Consider the following 21,793-nt stretch of genomic DNA (forward strand, 5'->3'; position numbering starts at 1 on the left):
ACATGTTAATCAAATTCTGTTTTTCTCTTGTTGATCTGTCTTTTATCTCAGGTGTATTAGCTAAGAACTCAGAAGGGAGAGGGAAAGTTATTTTTCCTCCCCTACAATAATCTTTTGTAAACATTTTTTCAACCCATCTTCTATTGTTAGACATTTTGGTTATTATCTATTGTAAACCCTTTAGAAGAGCAACAAGCAGAGTTTATGAGCAGGTCTATCTGGTCCACATACACCTGGATACCAGAAGGTGACGCAAGAGAGCACTTTCCTCATTCATCCTTCGTGGTCACCTTGTGTTCCAGAGCCCATTCTGCCCTCACTGCAGAGGTCTGTCCGGCCTCCTCTCATCTCCTCCATTCTTGATTTTGACCTACCTCTTGTTTGCTCTTTTGCCCCATCCAGCTTTCTTCCTCACACCTCGGGTTCAGATTTTGAGATGCTCAATTCCCCCTGCTTTGTCCTGTAATGAAGCCAGAGAGAGAATAAAGGAAGGTAGCCCTGCCTGGCCTAATCCCCGAATGATATAGCCACAGGACTTGAGCCCCAGAAAGAAGTGATTAGACGTTTCTTCCCCATCGTGTGCCCCGTCCCCAATTTTTACAGAGTAGTAGCCTTAAGGCACTGTGCAACTTGTTTACCAACTGACACTTCCTTCTGTCCACAAACATTTAATGAGTTTCTTGTCTTTTCCAATCTAAATGATGAGAACCATCATTTAGCTAAAGCTTTGCATCTATCCTTGATTATTTCTTTAGGAGAACCTTCTAGAAGAATAATTTCTGGTCCAAATGGTTTTAAGCATGCATATTTATGGTGAAACATATTGTCTAATTGCCCTTTTGGTATAAAGGTTATACCAAATGTATGTTTCTACCAGTGGTGTCCAATTATGCCCCCAGCATTAGGATAATCAATTTGTGGTATCTCATTGTTGCATTAATTTGCATTTCCCTAAAGTATATGTTTGAAAATTTTAATAATTTCAAAGGGTATTTTTCATTTTAGTAAATCAATAGATTTTTAGGATTTTTTCTATTAATTCTAGGATCATTTGAGACAAGGAGACACCGGGGTTTTTAAATTGTATTTCAGAACTATACATATGGTTGGAGATGAAAAGAAACAGTGATCATCTGGGCAATCTTGTTGTTTTACAGATAAAACAAAATTAAATTTCTGTGGGTAAAGAAAAATGTATCCAATGAAAGCCATATAGTTGAGTTAACACAAAATGAGATTATTTTTCAGTAGCAAAACTTAGGAGACTGCAATATATTTCAATGTAAGCAATATTTTGTAGTATGCACTTCACATTAGGCTGTTCAATAAAGTACCATCAAAAAATACATAAAGATTTCTTTCAAGAAATTTATGTACAATAAAAAAAGAAATTTACATACAATCATAAGGGATTAACATCAACAAAGTGCAGGGTAAAAGCAGTTAACCTTGAAAATGCATAGAATGAAGCTAAATAGGTTGTTGATGACATAGTCAAACTTATAGAATTCTGTCAGCATGTAATGGAAGAAAATAAGAAAAAATACCTTATAGGTGAAATGGTTTTATATTTTTATGGGAAAAAATACTACATATGATCGTAGTTATGTGTACTTTTCATTTATTGGAAGCTGATTGTATGAGTGGAGTTTCAGAAGATTGAGTGCACTCAGATGTCTCTGTGATCTGCAAACTTATACAGCAGGAGACCCCAAGACCCACAGCCACTTGTTTGGGGGAACAATAGTCTATTCAATCAACAAGCAATTATTAAGGGTTTATTCCAAACCAGATGCTACAGAAGATCTACTGAGATCAAAGACAAGTTGTCTCTGTTTTAAAAGAGTTCAGCTTGATGGATAAGAAAGACAACACAAAATAGGGTGGTAAGATCTGTGATCATCCTATCGAACCCATTGTTGGTCAGTCCCTGGGACTTGTCAGCTTCAGAAAAGCTAGAAACAGGAAACAGACTGAGGTCAGATGCCAGAGAGAGAATAGACAAGTTGCCAAAGCCTCACACATAAGTGGAACACAGCGCTGGCATGGAGCTGAAGTCAGATGCCATCAGCAAGGCTGGGCAAGTTAGAGCAAGGGCAAGCCTGGAGGACAAATGTGACATCAGAAATGGCAGGAGTTGAGGAAGAGGCAGGGCAAAGGAACAAGAGATCTAAGGTAATAGACCTAGGAGAGATTGGGGAAGGGCATTCTGTAGTGGGGACTTTCTCCAAGACCTACTGACCACTCCCAGGGAACATTCCACTGCTGGTCTTAAGGGTGGTACTACCCAACCAAGTATCTAATTATAGAGGTGTGTACAAAGTGGTGGGGAAATCGCCAACTGGGATCTTTAAGATTTCACAGACAAGGTCACAGAAGTGTGAGCTGCTCAAAGGGTGGAAGATGGAAAACCAATGCCGTAGGATGAGGCTGGTAAATCAGTACTCATAGCCGACATTCACTGAACACATCATATGCGCCATCTTATTTAAGCCCCACAACAACCTTGTGGGGTAAACTCTATTATTAGCCTTAGAGTGCCCATTAGGAAACTGAAGTTTATAGGGGTTATGTAACTTAAGCAAGGGTTTAACTAGAATGTGGGTCTTAATTCCAGAGCTGGACTGTTTAACTATTACCAATAACTACTAAAGCTCCCTGGGGCACAATTACAATGAGCCTTTTAGATGTGCTAAAAGGTCTAGACTTTCTTGAAGACAGTGGTGAGGAACTGAAGGTGTTAGAACCAAGGACTGACATGTGTTTGGTAGTATGGTTTAACATCATCAGCATAAACTTTACAGTCCTCAGGTTTGAACAACAGCTCTTTGGCTTTTTGAGGATCCTTGATCAAGATACTTTCTCGGGCCTCCAATTCCTATTCTAAATTAAGAATAACAGTGTCTTCTTGCAGGAATGCTATGATACTTAAATATGAAAATGTACATGAAAGCAATTTGTTAACTGACAAGGTAAAAATAAACATTAACCTTTAGTATTTCTACTGTATTTCAGCAAAAGCAAGGCAGCCAGGGATGGAGTGGTAGGAGAACCACTGGGGACTATTGTAATGGTCCAGGTGAAGAAGGGTGACAAGGGCATAGGCTAAAGCAGTGGCAATGAGGATGGTGAGGAAGGGCATATTTAATGGATAATTAGGACAGTTTACAAACTAGACTGAATGACTGGAGATGGGGATGGAAGAGAAAGGGGGTCAGGATGATTCAGAGTTTTCTCTGAATCATCAGGTGGATGGTGATGTCATCCACGAAGGAAGAAGGGTAGGCAGAATAATGCATTCTATTTCAGAAATATTGTGAAGAGGTGGCTATGAGACATCCAGCAAGTGGAGGTGGTGAAGTATGAGTGGGACCATGAGTGGGGGGGGGGGGATGCCCAGAAAAGAGATGTGCTATAGATTCAGATTTAGACCTCACTGGGTATTTGTGTTCCTAAAACTATGAGAGTAGGTGTGATGTCCAGGCAGAACATTATAAAGCTATGGCTTGTAACCCCATAAAGCAAGGGAAACTTCTCAAAAAAAAAAAAAAAATGCTGATGCAGAAGCCCAAATGGCAAAATGTATCAAAATAAAGCTTTTTCTTGACAAATCTGGGGTGAGTTGCCTGGAGCCCACTTCCTAAGACGGCCTCTGAATGGGCTTTACTGAGCCCAGCTTGAGAACCAGCAACTTGGAGCAAGAAGGAAGAGGGTTAATTGCCATATTGCGTCTGAAAGAAAGCAGCTTACAAAAATCAGATTTTCGTTTTGTGTTTCTAAAAAAGCCTTTTTGAAACTCTTAATTCTTTTGGAAGCCTCACCCAGTCGTATACCCAGTACTAATATTTTTTCTAGCCTGCTCTTATTGTGCAATGAACATGCTTGCATACTGGAGGCCACGGTCCCATTTGAGTAGATCGTTGGCTGGGAGCTTAGGCTAGTAGCTGTTTTCAGGCCCATGCACATTGGTTTTCCTCATCAGACGATGGTTGTTGTGCACATCCGCGGGGTCTCTAGCACTGAGATAATCACATTTGTCACAGTTATCGTGAGACTCTTATGTGATCTCTAAACTAGATAAGTGTGATCCTTTCTTCAAATAGTTGTTTAATAAAAATTATCCTAGCTTTTTAAAAAGTTGAATTGATTGAACTTTTCCTCCTAATTAAATTAATTGGGCCTGCTTATTATTTCAGCACTTTTAAGGCCTTAGTCCCAAATCCAATAAAAGCAGTTTGTTTTGGTGATTAAATCAGAAAGACCTAATCACACGGTAAACAAAGACAGTAAAAGGAAGGAAATGAGGAGAGCAGGAGACAGAAAGAGAGAAGAAAGGACAGCGGGTGATGTATTATTTAGTGGTTACTGTTAAAAACAGCAACAACAAGAAATGAAAGCATTCTAAAATCTCAGTGATTTAATACGATGAGAATTTATTTCTCACTTATTCAAAAGTCAATGTGGTGGGTGTTTATGAGCGGCGAGTGGCCGTTCATCTTGTGACTTGGCCTCAACATCCTCGCCTGGATCCCTTGCCATTCAGTGATAAGACCAGGGACCTGAGACTTTCTCTGGGCCAGGCACTTCTAGACGCATTTCATTGGCCAGAACTAGTGTCTACGTGACCTGTTGTCTAGCTGTGCTCTGGGGGAGGCGGAAGCAGCGAGCCAGTCTCTGCTAGCGATGAAATAGGAATGGGGCTCTTGGGTGGCTCAGTCGGTTAAGTGTCATGAGTTCTGAGTTCATTCTGAGTTCTGAGTTCGAGCCCCTCATCGGGCCCTGTGCTAGCAGCCTGCTTCAGATTCTGCATCTCCCTCTCTCTGCCCCTCTCCCGCTCGCACCCTGTCTCTCAAAAATAAATAAACATTAAAAAAAAAAAAAAAAGAAAGAAAGAAATAGAAAGTGCCAATGCTCAGGTTTTGTGAAAATTAGGAAAAATTAATCCTTTGCATTAAAAACTTCAGTCTGTTTCTTCTTCTGTTATGGAAGTCTTAATCCAGAAGACTGACAGGGCTGCATATTGAATAGCCTCAACCTTGCCAGAAATATCAATTAATTCCTAAGCAGAAGTTAATTGCCACATCTTCAAAGGCACCAAAGAAAGTATGTATCGCTTTTACAGGTAAGGCTCGATTCTGAAAACATTATTTTCAAAACACTGTTTATCAAATAATGAAATAAAATGTATTTGTATTTGATGCAGTTCAGCATAATTACATAAACCTTTCCTTCACAAACTTCTCACAAAAACTTCTTCACATTCTTACCCGAAAAAAGAATTTTGAAAAAGCTAGACATATACCACTGAGTCATAGAATAATTGGAATTCTGACAAGAATATAACTGTAAAGCAGTTCTTTAAAAAGGAACACCATCCTGCTTTATTTAAACTCCAAAGTAGGTAAGCATTTTATGGGTCGAGATTTTCTAATACAGGGTGTTATGCAATACACAGCTCAGCTTTGAATACTTTTCTTCTTGCTCACCACGCACATGCCCATTTGGTGACATCCTGAGGTCTGGGAGGCTCTTGGATTAGACTTTCTGAAAAGAAAAGGTTATTCTACATCATGTATAGAAAGAAGCTTTGATGATTCATAAAATTAAAGCCTTTTAGTTCCTGGCAGGGGAGATTTCCTAGTCAATGTGATGAAAGGAAAGTGGCTATATTATAACTTGCCCCCTGACAGAACCAAAGACCCCAGCTGGCTTTTCTGCAGGAAGGACACGAGCATTAGGCCAACATTGATGAGACAACTTTGAAAAAGCACAGAGTAGACAAAGACGTTGTCAGCCTCCGAAAAAGACAATGAGTGCGTGCCAATGAGTCTGCATGTTATGGAAACTATAAGGATTGTTCCGGCAAATGTTTTCTTGTTCTGGAGCAGTGCTGGAACAGGCTTGTGTCCCTCCTCATTTGTCCTGTACCATTAGTCCAGGCCACTGAGGTATGACTGACAACTTTTGCCTCACAAAATAAAAATTTGTACCATGAAAGGTGGTCTGATCAAATTTGACTTAGCCGAAAGTTCCAGCAGGGACTTCCATCCCCTCTTTATCTTCTGTTTTCATCCCACCCAGTGTTTGAGCTTTTTTCTGCCTGGAGAGAGCACTTGGTAAAAGTGCATCGGGTTATCATCAGCATCAGAACTTTGTAACTCAATAGTTTGTAAAGAGCTTTAAACTCCATAAAGGAAGTTCTTGGTTTTTCCTTTATGTATATCAACAGAAAGTTCTGTGTTTTTCTTCTCTTTCCCATTATATACAGTTCTTTTTATGCCAGAATTCTACCCTTAATGTATTTTGATCTTTAACCGTTCTGATTAGATGCCATTGCAAAGAAAGTAGTGAATCCAATTATGCATGGAGCACGGCACTTTAGAATATGTGGTGTGGACCACTCTGGCACTCAAGGCAATTAAGGGTGCTATGTGAACAGAGAATTTATGAATTAATAAAAAAATTATTAATTTCTCCAGAATGTATTATTTGACTCAGAAGTGAAACAGTCTCTCCATTTCAATTATTTTTCAATCCTCTTAAGGAGAAAGTCTCAACTTAATGATAATTACATGTTCATTCCTCTTTATCACTTTCTGTTCTTGTTAAGGAGAAAAAAAAAAATTAAGGCTGAGAATCTTCAGCAGGCAATTTTATCTAGCTAAAACTTAGTAATATTTTTTTCTCAGTATTTTTAGTCTTAGTTTTCATTTATGGATATCAAGTGAAACATTTTCCAGTTATCAACTAATAGAAAATTTTCTTTCAAAATAAATAAGTTGAAGGGTGCCTGGGTGGCTCAGTCAGTTAAGCATCTGATTCTTGATTTCGGCTCAGGTCATGACCTCCCCCATTGGTGAGTTTGAGCCCCCGCATTGGGCTCTGCACTGACAGCACAGAGCCTGCTTGGGATTCTCTCTCTCCCTATCTCTTTGTGTCCCTTCCTGTGCTCATGTGCTCTCTCTCTCTCAAAAGTAAGTTAAGTAAGTAAGTAAATAAATAAATAAATATTATTTAAATGCTAAAAAGGGAGTCACCTTAACAGAAAATATTGGATGACAGAGTCAGTGGTATGTGAATCAAGAATGAAAAACACAGTTAGAGAAGAACACTGGTCTGAGATCCAGAACACCTGAGTTTCTATCCTTTGCCACTAACTAGCTATGACTTATGGCAAGTCAGTTAACTTCTATAGGCCTCAATTTTCTTATCTGTAAAAGACTGCAATATATCAGTGCTTCTCAATTTTGTCTGCACAATAGAATCACCTGAGGAGATTTTAAGACTCCCAGTGCTTGGGTCACAACCCCAGACCAATTATGTCAGACTCTATGGAGTGGGACCTAAGCCTGAGTATTTTGCAAAGCTCCCAGATGATTCTCCTGTGCATTTAAGTTGAAAACTCCCTCACTAAATGACTTATAAGGTCTTTGTAACACTAAGTTTCTGATTCTAAGATACAACGATAGGCCATGTGAAACATTGTATTAAGACAATCTAGAAAGATATCAGCATTTCATATAAATAGCTGAATGAACCAGGTTATCACCGTCATCCGTGGATTTAGATATTCAAATATGCCCGGCATGCATATTACAATTTGAGACAGGAACTATACTGGGGGTACGATGACGAATGAGGCAGATGTGGTCTCTTCCTCATGGAACTGACAATTTAATGGAAGAGGAGCTCAATGAACATAGCACAGTGTTTCTATGTTAGAGGATGCTGGAGAAAACTGGGAGCACATTAAGAAGGGCATAGTCAGGGGCGCCTGGGTGGCGCAGTCGGTTAAGCGTCCGACTTCAGCCAGGTCACGATCTCGCGGTCCGTGAGTTCGAGCCCCGCGTCGGGCTCTGGGCTGACGGCTCGGAGCCTGGAGCCTGTTTCCGATTCTGTGTCTCCCTCTCTCTCTGCCCCTCCCCCGTTCATGCTCTGTCTCTCTCTGTCCCCAAAATAAATAAAAAACGTTGAAAAAAAAAATTAAAAAAAAAAAAAAAAAAAAAAAAAAGAAGGGCATAGTCAGTAAATCTTAAATTTTATTATTTAAATTCTATAAGTAAAAATTAAAACATTCCTCTGTATGGCTGGTGTTCTGTTTTACCTGGGCTACTGGCTCATGCTGAGGCAACGTGTGCCAAACAGAAAAGCTAGTGGTGGGAAAACTTCAGGTTTGGCATTTGCTGTCTGTTTCGCACATGGAAACTCTCAGGTTGGCATTGCACATCTGAATTGCCCAGCAACAAAAGCAAGAAAAAAAATCTCCTTCCACTCTCCTTCCCACCCGGAAGGCGCTTTGGATTGCTTGTGTAAGATTTAAAGATTTTCTTTTGTAATCTGCTTGAACTCAGAGTAGCAATAAGGTGGAACTCATATCAAGGATTCAAATAATGATACACACCATTTCATTCAAATAATAAATGTGCCTACATTCTGACACTCTTGTTCCTTGGAGACATGATCAACATTGATTTACACAGAAAAAATCAGACATAATTTGAAATAAAAAGACACCCTTCACTCTAAGAATAACTCTTATTTTAGGTAATCTTTGCCAAAATAAGATTAAAAAAAAAAAAAGCTAAGAAGAATAAAACCTTGTAACCATTGCTAAATCACATTAATTCCATTTTAGTTCCTAAAAATAATGGGCCACAGTTAAAGTATTGGGGGACCCCGTTAACACTTTTAAGAAATGTATAGTAGAGATGCCTGGTGGCTCAGTCAGTTAAGCATCTGACTCTTGGTTTCTGCTCAGGTCGTGATCTCACAGTTTCGTGAGTTTGAGCCCTGCATTGGGCTCTGTGCTGACAGCATGGAACCTGCCTGGGATTCTCTCTCTCCCTCTCTCTGCCTCTCCCCTGCTCACACTGCCTCTGTCTCTCTCAAAAATAAGTAAATAAACTTTAAAAAAAAGAGAAAGAGAGAAAGAAATATATCCTAGAGGGATTCTAAATCATAAGCAACCCAGAAGTGTAAAGGGAATTTCCAATAGACTGTATGTCGAACGTCACCATGCCAGCATCAGGATCAGTGCTGTTACATTACATTTATGTTGCATTAGCTGACACATGAGGTGCATGTGGACCATGGATCAACGTTCTGCCACGGTGGCCGTGTGCCACTTTCCACGACACCGTCTTGCCTCCTTCCACCATAAACGCCAACCACTTGGCACTTGCCCAGCACCGTGGTAGCCATAAGCTGGGAAAGCAAAGAACCACCACACGGGGCCTCGTGGTTCCTAGGTTTTTGCAGCGGCCTCCATAGTAAAACAAGAACACTGTTTTCTGTTACCGACTCCAGGCAACGAGAGTTTTTTGTATGACGCGTACTGTTGCCAGTTCATTCAACCCAAATCTATCTTGCTTCGCTCTCTCTCTCAGCCACTCTGGGTTTTTCCCACTTTCTCTGGTATCGGTTCCCACTCAGTCCATGTATGGAAACCTAATAGTTTGTTCTTACTTTAGTGTCTAGCATCACCTCAAACTCCACATACCACCATTGACGTAAGCAGCTTCCCTATGGCATTTCCATTCCCCATCAGCTCCCCTTTCTTATTTTTAGTCCACAGCACCAGTGTTCCCATCCTCCTCCTCCTTGCTTCCTAGGCAGCTCAGTGCTGCTGCTTCACTCCTAAGCGTCTGCAAGCTCTGTCATCTCTTCCGTCGAAGGGCCTCGTGGTTTCTCTTCCCTCTCCGTTCCAGTCCCTCGCACCCTGCTCTACCTCCTGGTTTCACATGCCAGGAACCAGAGGGACCTCTTAGAGTCCCTTGGCCTCCAGCGTTGTTACCCTCAGCCATCCAGACTGCATGCTGTTGCTGGACAGGTCTTCCTAAATTAGCGTCTAAAATCGCACATGGCCACTCCTGTGTTTAGGAATTCCCAGTACCTGTCCACCGTCCAATGCACTGCTGAGGATAACTGTGGTGATGGTGGCAGCCATGACCTCTACACGTACTGAGCACTTATTCTGTTTTGGGCCTGGGGCAAACCCTGTACGTACAGTATCACTAATTCTTACAAGAGCTGAACCGAGTTACATGTTATCAATCCCATCGTACAAGTATGAAGACTGAGGATCCGTGGGTTTTAATGAGTTACAAAATGGCCCAAGATGTTATACATTAGGACAAAGCAGAGATTCAAGTCCAAGTTTAACTCCGTGCTCTGTGTGTTATTCCATGTCGCTTTTAAAAAACTCACGTGGATTTCCAGTTCTGTTCTAATGTGCACAGACCCTTCAGATCTAACTTTATCTCCTACTGCTCTGTGACAGGCCCCCCCTCTACTCAATTAGGAAGGCCTCATCTCTGTCCTTTACATATTCCATACTGATGCCCCCTTCCCACCTTTGCCTAATATAGTCCTCACCCCAGGAACGCCCTGCCTCCTAACTTCTGTTTGTCTACATGTTAATCATTCTTCAAGGTCCTGGTCGTGTTCAATCTTCAACATGGACTACTCTGAAATCAAGATAGCCCAAACTGTTATTTCCCTTTCCTGAGATTTAACATAGGATCTGTGCTCTATAATTCACTCATTCACAGTTTTGTGTCTCCATTAAGTGTGAAAGCAGAGAATACAAAGGTTATGGAAGTGCCTAGCAGACCAACAGATCTGTGTTTGGATTCTGTTTTTTGGCTGTGGGACACAGACATGCTAACCGTCTTCTCTGAAGCTGAGCTTCCTCATGTGAAAAGAAGATAAGAACCGTCATTCGGCAGGGTTGTTACACAAATTAAACAACACCAAAAAAATGTCAAGCCCTATCTGAGGCCCACCACTCTGTGGTCTCTAAACACTTGTGAGTTTTCTCTTCTCTTTGGGAGGTGGGCTATGACTCATATTTAAAGAACTTTGCAAGCGATCAGCAACAACCCATGTGTCTTCAGCTATTATGTAATGAAAGGTTGAGTTGTACATTTTAACTGAGACTTTGAGATACAAGATCCAACTATCTAAAACCAATTTCAGGACACTAAAACCCCCTCATTCCAAAGGGAGAGAGTAGAGAATAAGAGAGGATGTGTGAGGTGGATTTGTGATACAAATTTCTCTAAAGGGAAAGCAGAGACCCCGACAGATATTTGTACCTCTGTGTTCTTAGTGGCATTATTCACAACAGTCAAAACGTGGAAGGAACCCAAGTGTCTGCTGACTGAAGAACCGCCAAACAAAATGTGTTCTATTACAATGGAATATCATTCAACCTTATAAAGGAAGTTAAAATTCTAACACATACTACAACATGGGTGAAACTTTAAGACGTTATGCTAAGGGAAATAAGCCGATCATAAGAGAGCAAATGTTGTATGTTTCCATTTACATGAGGTTCTGAGAGTGGTCAAATTCAGAGACAGAAGTAAAATGGTGGTTGCCAGGGGTGGAGGGTAGAAGAATGGGCAGTTGGTGTTTAAGGAGTATGTGGTTTCAGTATGGGAATATTTTAAAGTTCTAAAGATACATGGTGGTGATTGTTGCATAACCGTGTGAATGTACTTAATGCCCCAGAGCTGCACACACAAAAATTGTTAAAATGTTTGGGCACCTGGGTGGCTCAGTCAGTTAAGCATTTGATTTTGGCTCAGACCATGATCTCATAGTTTGTGAGTTTGAACCCCACATTGGGCTCTCTGCTGTCAGCACAGAACCTGCTTCAGATCCCGTCTCCCTCTCTCTCTGCTCCTTCCCTGCTCACTCAATCTTTCTCTCCCTCTCTCTCTCTCTCTCTCTCTCTCTCTCTCAAAAATAAACATTAAAAAATTTTTAAATCATTGAAATGGCACACTTTAGGTTATGCCTATTTTACCACAATACACAAAATATAGGGGGAAAAAAGGGATGGAAAAGTTATGGGACTTGTTCAAATTTTCCCCAGGTGGTGAGTAGACTGCCCACACCTGAGCAGGTGTCCAAGGCAGTGAAGGCCATAAATGAAGTCCATTTGTCACCACCAGAGTCCTACTGGTTCGAAGTGCAGGTGACACAAGTAACAGCAAATCCAACTTGAACTGACTTAAAGTAGGAAGCGGATTTACTGCTTAGGTAACTGCTCTAGGTCATTGTTTCTCAAACTTTAATAAGCATCAGAATCACTTGCAGGGCTTGTTAAAACACAGACTGCTGGACCCCACCTCGTAGTTTCTGATTCAGCAGGTCCAGGGTGATAACTGAGAAATTGCACTTCTAACCCATTAGCAGGTAACGCTTCAAGAATGTAGGCGAGACCACTTCAGAGTGGATACGGGCTCATGTGTCATCTCTGTCATCAGGGCTGTGGCTCTGGATTTCTGCCAGTCTCATTCCTCTAACCTCGGCCATCATCCAGTTTCTCTTCGGACTGATTTTCCCCACGAGAGCTAAAACGTCTTGCCTCACTTCCAGCTCTCGCATCCGTATACCACGTGGTCCCGAGCAGGAAAAATGCCTCATGTCCCAGCATTCCAGATAAAAAGCCAATTCAGATCAGTTAGTACTTGTTAAATGAAAGGTCAAAAACCAAAACAGAAACCTCTCTGATAGGTGGTTTCCTACGTAGAGATCCTCATCCCTGATAACGATAAAAAGCACACTCGCCTGACTTCTACTTGTCCTATGTCTCTTGTGCTCACGGTCATCTGCTCCCTTGACCATTATTGACAACGCTTCGCTCCAGAAACTGTCATCTGAGAGTCTCTGCCAGAAGAGCCTAGCTCTGGTGCTTAGCAGCTGAGATGGATTTGACTGAAATAGGAAACCACATCAGTTCTCTTTGTGACCACAGCGCTATAGCTGCTGAGGAGCCTGGTGACAACCAGGCTCAACATTAACAAGGACAAACTGCTAAGCAGCTCTGGCAGGGCCACCCATGCTGGACACACCCACGGTGCCACCAGGGCTGCAGGGCCTCTCAGGTTCCCGGCATTCAGACGGTGGCGGTTCAGATGGTGAGGGTAGAGCTTCAGTCTTCCCTCCACTTTGTTCTCATCTACAGGCTTTGTCTCTTTCTTCAGGCTCTACTTAGATAGACCATCTGGAAAGGCCAAGTTCCCTGGATCTGTTTTCTTTCAGGAAATGACCTTTTCTCATAAAATTACAGATTTTTTTTTTTAATAACGGCAAGAATTTTTTGACATCAGGTTAACCACATTTCACCTCATTTATAGGTAAAAACAGCAACTTGGGGGCTTTCTCATGGCAGCAGACAAAGGCTATTGTTATTGATTCTGATGACAAAGAAGTTCTCTGATTTGTGGTCCCAGTCTTATCCAGAATCCTAGCAGCAAAGGTCGGATGGATCACAAAGAGAGGGCTGATCCCTGACGTAGGACACCTTTATCAGGTACAAAGCAGCTGATGCCTTGAACTCAAAGCAGCTCAAGCCAGGCTCCTCCAAGAAGCCTTGGCCGGTCACTGCAGCCTATGGGGACCTTCTGGTCCCTGGAGCCCCAGAGCCTTCAGTTGGGACCAGTTGATAATGTTGTAATATGTGCTATTTCAACATTGTCTGCTTCCTGAGTGTGCCTTCTCCTTTGTCTCCTGAATTGAATTCTGGGCTCTTTGACCACAGAAACCGTATTAGTATTTATTCATAATCTTCATATTGTACAACACAGCTCCTGACTCAATAAATACAGATTGGTAATCGCTGTGACAGAAAAGCCCCAGGCCGTTCCACGTCCTGTTTGTGATGAGGCAGTTCTAGCCTCGTTACACAAGGACATCCTTTTAAGAAGAGGCGGTGCGTTCAATCCTGAAAATCATCTCATTCAAAATCAAAAAAGATCTGAGGCCTCTGAATAACTTCCACTGCTTTCTTTGGTATTTGATTTATTTTATTCCCCAGTCAGACAATACTTTTTACTTCATTAACATAATAACATCTTACCATTTCAACTAACAAGCATTTCTTGAATGCCTCCAATGTACAAAAACATGGATCAAAGAGGAACACAAAGTAACCTCTGCCCTCAGAGAATTTAATCTTCTAGAAGAGATAAAACGTACATAAATCAACATAAGAAAAGGCAGAATCAGATCAAATCTGTGGGAAAAGTTGAACAAAAATACATTGGAAACAGAAGAATGATGGGAATATAGAATTCAGGGTTGAAAGGTCTTTAAAACCATATGGTCTATTTCTGCAAAGGCTGCTGGAATCCCCTTTACAATATAGTCAAATACCCAGCCCTCTAACCTACGTTTGAAGAGCTCCAGGGATAGGAACTTATTATCTCCCAGACTCCCAGTTTTAAACCTAGTTAACTGGTTTGTTTGGTTGGTTTTTTGCCCTCCTGTCAATGCATACATGTGAGATCCCATGTCTGATCCCTGGGGTGATTCCTGGGTGCAATCCACTGTCCTCTCCTGCATAGCACTGGGCACACCTGTCTGTAATGTCATATGTTTCCACTCAAGTATAATTCCATATGTGTGTACACAGCTATCCGTGTACTATTAACACAGGTAAAACAGGTACAAAGCAGAAATAAAAATGATGAGATAAAGAGGAAATATAGAATACTTCTGAAGTGATCTCGCATATTATCTCATTAATTTTATCTACCCCCTTTACTCTCGTTTTAATCATACTAGTATTAATAATATACTGAATGCTTAGTTTTTAAATGGTTATATCCTGGTAACCATGATGGCTCCCTACTATCACGGGCTAATGTCACAAGGCATACTATTCCCTACTGCTTGATTTATTAGGTATAATAATGGTTGTAAACTCATACTTCAGATAGTTTTTTGATGATTTCAGCTGTGTCTGACCGACTTCTAGCCAGATTTGATTATGCTTTTACTTCTTAATGTGGCTGACAAAAGTCCTGTTCTCAGTGTTGGAGAAATGCCAGCTGTGCCATTTCTTCGATGTCCTCTTGTTTGCAGGAATCATGTTAAGCCACTTATCTATTTTGCTGGGATTACCTTAGTTACATCAAGATAATATTCTCACTGGGTACGTCTAACATGCTACACATCACGATAACCGAAAGCCGGCCAAGGAGTGAGGCCTGCCTTGGTCAACCACCCATTTTATGTAACCCCTGCTCTTTGCTCGGGATACTTCAAGTGTGGCAGGCACGCAAGATCTATTTGCATTCTGTTCTCCGACGGGTCATCATGTGCCTCTCACTCCATTTGGACATGTTTACAGTGATCCCTATTTGGTTTTTGGCAAGCTCTGAAGGTGACCAAGTTCTTCCCTCCATTGAGTTAGAACCAAATTGTATGCTACAGAGCCAGTCTGCTTGCTCTCCCACATGAAGTCCAGGGTCACGGATTCTTGCTGCCTTAACCTACTTCCCCAAACAGCTCCTCGTGGGCCCAGCCCTGGGTGTCAGCCAGCCTAATGCTTGCGGCCCTCTCTGTCTTTCGGCATCTCTTTCTGCTAAATATGTATTGCGCCTCAGGATCCCTAGCCCTACCTCCTACCAATAATTCCTGATTCCACCTGTATTCCAGCCTGTCAGGGGGAAAAATCTATATAGATAGAAAAACAGGGAGACATTTGATAGTAAACATAAATCCTTTTACCTTGTAAAAAAAAATCTGAAACATGGAGAACAACAAAAATTAAATACTGAAATCACCCATCATTTCACATCTCAGTGATAAACACTGAAACGTTTTAATGTTTGCCCTTCCAGATTTTTCTATGTGTATACACTCACATACATGCACATTTCATTCCATTCTTTTTGTTTTATTTTTTAGGCATTAGGCTCTTCAGGTGCATCGAAAACACATCTATCTGACTGAATAAAATTAGAAATTAGAAGTGGCCGGGTCAACACCAATAAGCTGACGGGACAAGATGATATGGAGTTTTTCTAACCTAGACTCTCCTCTCTTCTGCAGAACAGTTTTGCAGCTTGGAGTCTGTGGGTGCATGTATAAGGCCTACGAGAAACAATATCTTGGTTTTGAAAAGAATATTGCAGGTCATATAATCCAAACCCCACTCATGATGAGGATTCCTGCCCCACTCTTTTCCAAGAGGCGTTCAGCTTCTCTGAAATATTTTCCACCTGGGAAGCTCAAAACTTCCCAAGGCAAACCATTCCATCCTTCCCTCACCCTCCACAGTCTAGTTGTTAGGAAGTTTGGACAAAAGATGCTGACATCCTGGAAGCCCAGCAAAGACAGTGCAGATCAGGAAAAGCTAAAAAGAAACCATAGAATTAGAAATGGACTCAGAAGGGGAATAAAGGATGATTTTTTCAACAAAGTTGAAAAGCCTTGAGGATCTAGCTGTTGTGGGAAGCAGAGGGATGAAGTACCAGGAAGGGCTTATTCTTCGGGATTTCAAGTAAGTTGTAAGACAATCAATCGCACATGAATGGATGACACATGGGTCCATATAGGCATCTTGGAGAGAGTGACGTTTGAGCCAAGTCCCATGAACAAAATCAAGTTTGGGCTTGGTTTTGGATTTGTTATGTGAAAAAACCAAATGTCTAGAATGTCTAACAACCACTGGAGTCGGAGAGCGATTGGATGGACGGTCATCTAGGAAAGCCAACTGGCCTCTCAGACAGGCTCTCACAGATAAATCATTACCCTTCAGTGTCCTCCCCTCAGGTTTTTACGTCCAGAGGCTCAGTTTGTCCTGTGCTGTCATGGTGGCTTAGGCTTGGGTATTCTGACCGGCGTTAACAAAACTAAAACAGGATTAGTATATAAATCTAAGTGCCAAGTATAAAGGGTAAATACAAAATTTTAAAAGCCATTTCCCTCATACAAAAAGGGAGACTCACACCCCCTCCCCCTTTCCTTCCAGCATTTACTTTAGAAAACCTGTCACTGTAAATTCCTTCTCTGTCCCTCTAGATGTATGTGAACCATTTTCAAAGCTAAACCAGCCTCTTGCCAGCTTTAAGACCCAAGAATACTTTTCTCAAGGATGTGGGAATCATCTCTGAAATGTAATCCTCAAGGAGGAGAAAGCGGCCCCGGGCTCCCGGTTTCTGTGGGAGGGTAGGAGCCTAACTTCAGTGAGCCAGCTGGCTCCAGCTTGCAAAGCTCCCTCTTGTCATAAGGAAATTCTATTTTTCCTTTGGATAAAACCAATTAGGTAACACAGATGACCACCTCAATTCCCGGGTGCATTTAGGATGAACTACATGTGTGACTAACGGTGCTGCTTGGTTTTCCTACTTGAGGACTATTGTCTACCTTGAGAACATGTATGTAATGAGCTGTATCTGCTCGACCACATGAAAGGGCAAGATTCCTTTCCATCTTTGCCCTCAGCAGATTGCCTGGGATGTGGGTCACATTCGGGTCTAATGCCCATCCAATAATAAAAATGTCCCCTTACTCCTCTACTTTTTGGGGAGAGGTTTTATGGGCTGGGGAAGGTTTTGATTTATGTCCCCAACACAAGTCATTCCCTGACAATGAGAAGTGCTCCAGCCACCCACTCCCCATATTCTCTCAATATATGAGAATCTGCAGGGACCAACTGATCTCTAGAAAACTCTTTGGTGAGTATTATGGTTTGAATTGCGTTCACCCAAGAAGATATGTTAGAGGTTAGCCCCCACGACCTCAGAATGTGAACTTACTTGAAGATAGGATCTTCCCAGAGGTGATCAAGCTAAGATGAGGACATTAGCATGGGCCCTAATCCGATGTGACTGACATCCTTAAAAAGGGGGACATTTGTTACAATTTAAATTTATTACAATTCCAGTGCAGTGATATCACTGTCAATATGACACCTTAACAAGGAATTCAGATATGTGCAGGAAACTATATTCTAAAATTTTTGTCCCCAAACAAGATAACCTGGTTCGATGGTCTTCAAATAAATAAAAACCCCAGGAAAATAATATATAACACTCGTGAGTGCATTTGGGAAATGTACTTTTTAATTTAATTTCTATGTTTTTAAAAAAAATTGTTTTTATGTTTTGTTGTATATTAGAGAGAGAGAAACAGAGCATGAGCAGGGAGGGGCAGAGAGACAGAGACAGAATCCGAAGCAGGCTCCAAGCTCCAAGTTGTCAGCACAGAGCCTGAGGCGGGTCTCCAACCCGCGAACCGTGAGATCATGACCTGAGCCGAAGTCAGACACTTAACCAACTGAGCCACCCAGGCGCCCCTTAATGTTTTTTTTTTTAAGTTTATTTATTTATTTTGTGAGAGAGATCACACGAGTGAGAGCGAGGGAGAGGCAGAGAGAAAGGGAGAGAGAAAATCCCAAGCAGGCTCCGCTCTATCAACACAGAGCTCATCGTAGGGCTCGAACCCATGAACTGTGAGGTCATGACCTGAGCCTAAATCAAGAGTTGAACGCTTAACCAACTGAGCTACCCAGGCACCCCCAATTCCAATGTTTTATAAATGAAACTGAATCGTCATTTTTCGGAGCCTGCAGCCTCCAAAGGCAGGGTGAGGACTGCCACCGTGGCATAATGTGGCTCTGTGATGGAAGAATCCCCGCAGGAGCCTGTCACAGTTGACTCACCTGCCATAACAAGGTACCACAGCCTGGGGGGCCTAAGCAGAAATTGATTTCTCACCATTCCGGAGGCCAGAAGTCTGAGATCAGGATGACATGGGGGCCTGTGCCTGGTGAGAGCGGCTTCCTTGCATCCCTGCCTTCTTGTGCCTTCACATGACTTTTCCCAGGACCGTTCGGGTAGAGACAGGGGTGAGGGAAGCAAGTTCTGTGGTGTCTCTTCTCATCAGGGCACCAACCCCCCCCCATGAGGGCCCACCTTCACGACCTCATCTAAACCTAATTACCTCCCAAAGGCCCCATCACCATATACCATCACAGTGGGGGTTGGGGCTTCGACATGCAAATTTGTGGGGCTGGGGAAGGGGGTACACAATTCAGTCCATAGAATTGCCTTTGAGCAAAGAATGGGCCTTTTCTTTCCTCAGGGCAGATGGGCATGGCCTGGTGAGCCAGGCGTGGCTGGAGTTCAGCTCTCCCTTCCACCTCCGGGATGCATTTGTACAGTACGTAAACCATACAAATTGCATCTAGGCACACAGACTGGAATCTAGAAAAAAGAGGTTGCTTCACATAACAGCAAGTCCTGTTTAAGTGATAGAATTATGGGAAAGGGAGGGCTGCCAGAGTAGGTCAGCTTTTATTTTGAGGTTTTCTTGCATTGGCCAGATGGGTTTTAAGCCACGTTATTCCTCTGTGGCCCTCTGGCTGTTCCAGGAGGTTCCTCAGAACTAGCCTCCTCCACGTATCTTCCCGGGTTATTATTCTCCATGTCCTTTTGCTTTCATTTTGTTCCTCTTCAATTCCCATCTGTGGGTGGGTAACCCCTTCAGTTGTCTCCACTGTTGGCCCCTCTAAGCTTGGCATAGGTCCTGATTTGGGGCCTGAGGCTTTCTCCAGAATTCTGTGGCAGGACCTATTAGCCAGGGTCAGGAACTTTCCAGTCCCAGTCTCAGCTTCCACAGTCCAAACCCAGCTCCAGGCCACTCAGCGAGAGGCTGGCCAGCCTACCCCCTATTGGCTCTCCTTTCTCTTCTCTTCCCTCCAGGGTGGGAGGCACATACAGATAATCTCTCAGGGGAGCTGGAGTGGCATAGAACTCCTAGAAACCCTGCCTTGTGGCCTGGCATATAGGAAACATGTCTGCTCTGTGAAGGTTGTCCAACCCTGAGATTCAAGCAATTATGTGAGAGGCCTTTCTGTTTATCTTTTTGGAAAGTTTTGTTTTTTTAAGTTTATTTACTTATTTTGAGACACACAGAGAGAGAGAGCAGGGGAGGGGCAGAGAAAGGGAGAGGCAGAATCCCAAGCAGGCCCCACACTGTCAGCACAGAGTCCAACTCAGGGCTGGAACGCACGAACGGTGAGATCATGACCTGAGCCAAGATCAAGAGTTGGACACTTAACTGACTGAGCCACCCAGGTGCCCTATGGCTCTTGTATTTTTAAGGCTCCCTTTCTGTTAGCTCTAGCACAACTGCTACTGTGTTTAATTTTATCTTTGACATCAAATGGTTTGATATCTGCTCACTGCCTAAAAGTCTTATAACAGTGATGTTCATCAAAAATTGAAAGCCCTTTCACATTTTTTTCCACATTTAATGCTCATAAAATCTTTGGAAGAAAGGTATTATTCTTCCCATTTATAGGAGAAAAACAGATGTTGGGGAGGGGATTTATAACTCCCACCCAATCTGAGGTCACTGGCTTTTGAGTCAATTCTGTGCTGTCCCCCTGTTTTAACCTGAAATGCTGGGCAAACGCCAGCTGGTCTAACAACAACAAGAAAATCGCTGGTAATATAACTCCAATTACTTTCATTTTAGTGGAAGATATGTTTCACGTTTTACCTCCTGAATAACAAAGTTCCTTTACAAAGGACATATTCCAGCTTAGAAAGATGCAGTGTCCAGAGCAATTTCAGGTGTTTCTTCTTCTCTTTTTTTTTAAATTCTTTTATTTTTGAGGTATAACTGGCATCACATTACCCCTATTATTTTCAGGTATAGAATGTAATGATTCACTATTTGTATAAATTGCAAAATGATCCCCGTTACAAATCCGGTTAACACCCCTCGCCATACAATTACAAAAAATTTTGCTTCTGATTAGACTTTCAAGATCCACTCTCCTAACTGCTTTAGAGCACCTGCAGACATGTTTGAAATGGGCTAATTAGATTAACTACTTAATTAAATACCAACTATATTAGCTAAGATGATTGTATTTCATTCATTTATGTGATCACACAAATACTTTTAAAACATTTTCTAAATAGAGAAATATTATAAGAGAAAAATTGGAATTGAGAATGTGCATGAATGAATGACTCCCAGGAGCTGACTCACATTACCCAAGCTCTTGCTTGATTTCATCTCCTCGTGTGAGCTCGGGAACATACTTTACCACCAGATCGCTTTCTCTTCTGTGTCTTCAGTCTTTCCATTTTCACTGGCACCTTTTCTTCAGCCTAGAAGTCATTAAGTCCCTTCATCTACACACACACACACACACACACACACACACACACACACACATTTCCCTCATGTCATGTGTCCCTGTAACTATCACTATCACTTTACTGGGTCTTTTTCTCTCTTGTTCCTACTTAACCATAATTCACGAAGGAATACTCTGCAGTCACGCTGCCCAATTTCTCACCTCCTTTCTCCTTGTCTCCACCTTTCATTCATTCAACAAACTTTTCTTTTTCTTATATGCCAGGCATTGTCCTAGATGCTATGGATACAAAGATAAGGAATGTTTCTATCCTTTTTTTTTATTTTAGTTTTTAAATTTACATCCAAATTAGTGAGCCTATAGTGCAACAATGATTTCAGGAGTAGATTCCTCAATGCCCCTTCCCCATTTAGCCCATCCCCCCTCCCACAACCCCTCCAGCAACCCTCTGTTTGTTCTCCATATTTAAGAGTCTCTTATGTTTTGTCCTCCTCCCTGTTTTTGTATTATTTTTGCTTCCCTTCCCTTATGGAATGTTTCTGTCCTTAAGTGCGCATGGGTTAGGGCAAAGAAACTCAAGTGGTAAAGCGCAGTGATTAAGAGCACAGGTTTAGGAGTTCAACTGCCTGGTTTGGAATTGTGTCTTCTACTTACTAGCTGCGGCCTTGGTCAAGTTATTCTACCTCTTTGAGCTTTAGTTCTCTTAACATAATGGGGTTCGTCATAGCACCTGCTGTCAAAGGTTGGTGTAAGGATTATACAAGGTCAGCATATACAGCATTTAGTCCAGAACCTTGCAGGTTGTGGCTCTTCATTACTAGTGAGCAGTTTCTGTTGCTATCACATTATGATGGGACAAGACTCAAATAGGGGCAT

General features: G+C 42.0%; 1 protein-coding gene across 1 annotated transcript in view; it reads left to right on the forward strand.

Annotated features, from left to right (window-relative positions):
* TMEM67 (transmembrane protein 67) overlaps positions 1–15,776 on the forward strand; it is an 83,245-nt gene extending 67,469 nt beyond the window's left edge. Inside the window, exon 30 of the transcript XR_006213152.1 lies at positions 15,706–15,776. The gene's annotated coding sequence lies outside the window, so the exon portion shown is untranslated. The remainder of the gene's footprint in view (positions 1–15,705) is intronic.
* Positions 15,777–21,793: the final 6,017 nt, after the last annotated feature.

The sequence above is a fragment of the Panthera tigris genome, chromosome F2 (assembly GCF_018350195.1).
Source record: "Panthera tigris isolate Pti1 chromosome F2, P.tigris_Pti1_mat1.1, whole genome shotgun sequence".
Lineage (NCBI taxonomy): Eukaryota > Metazoa > Chordata > Mammalia > Carnivora > Felidae > Panthera > Panthera tigris.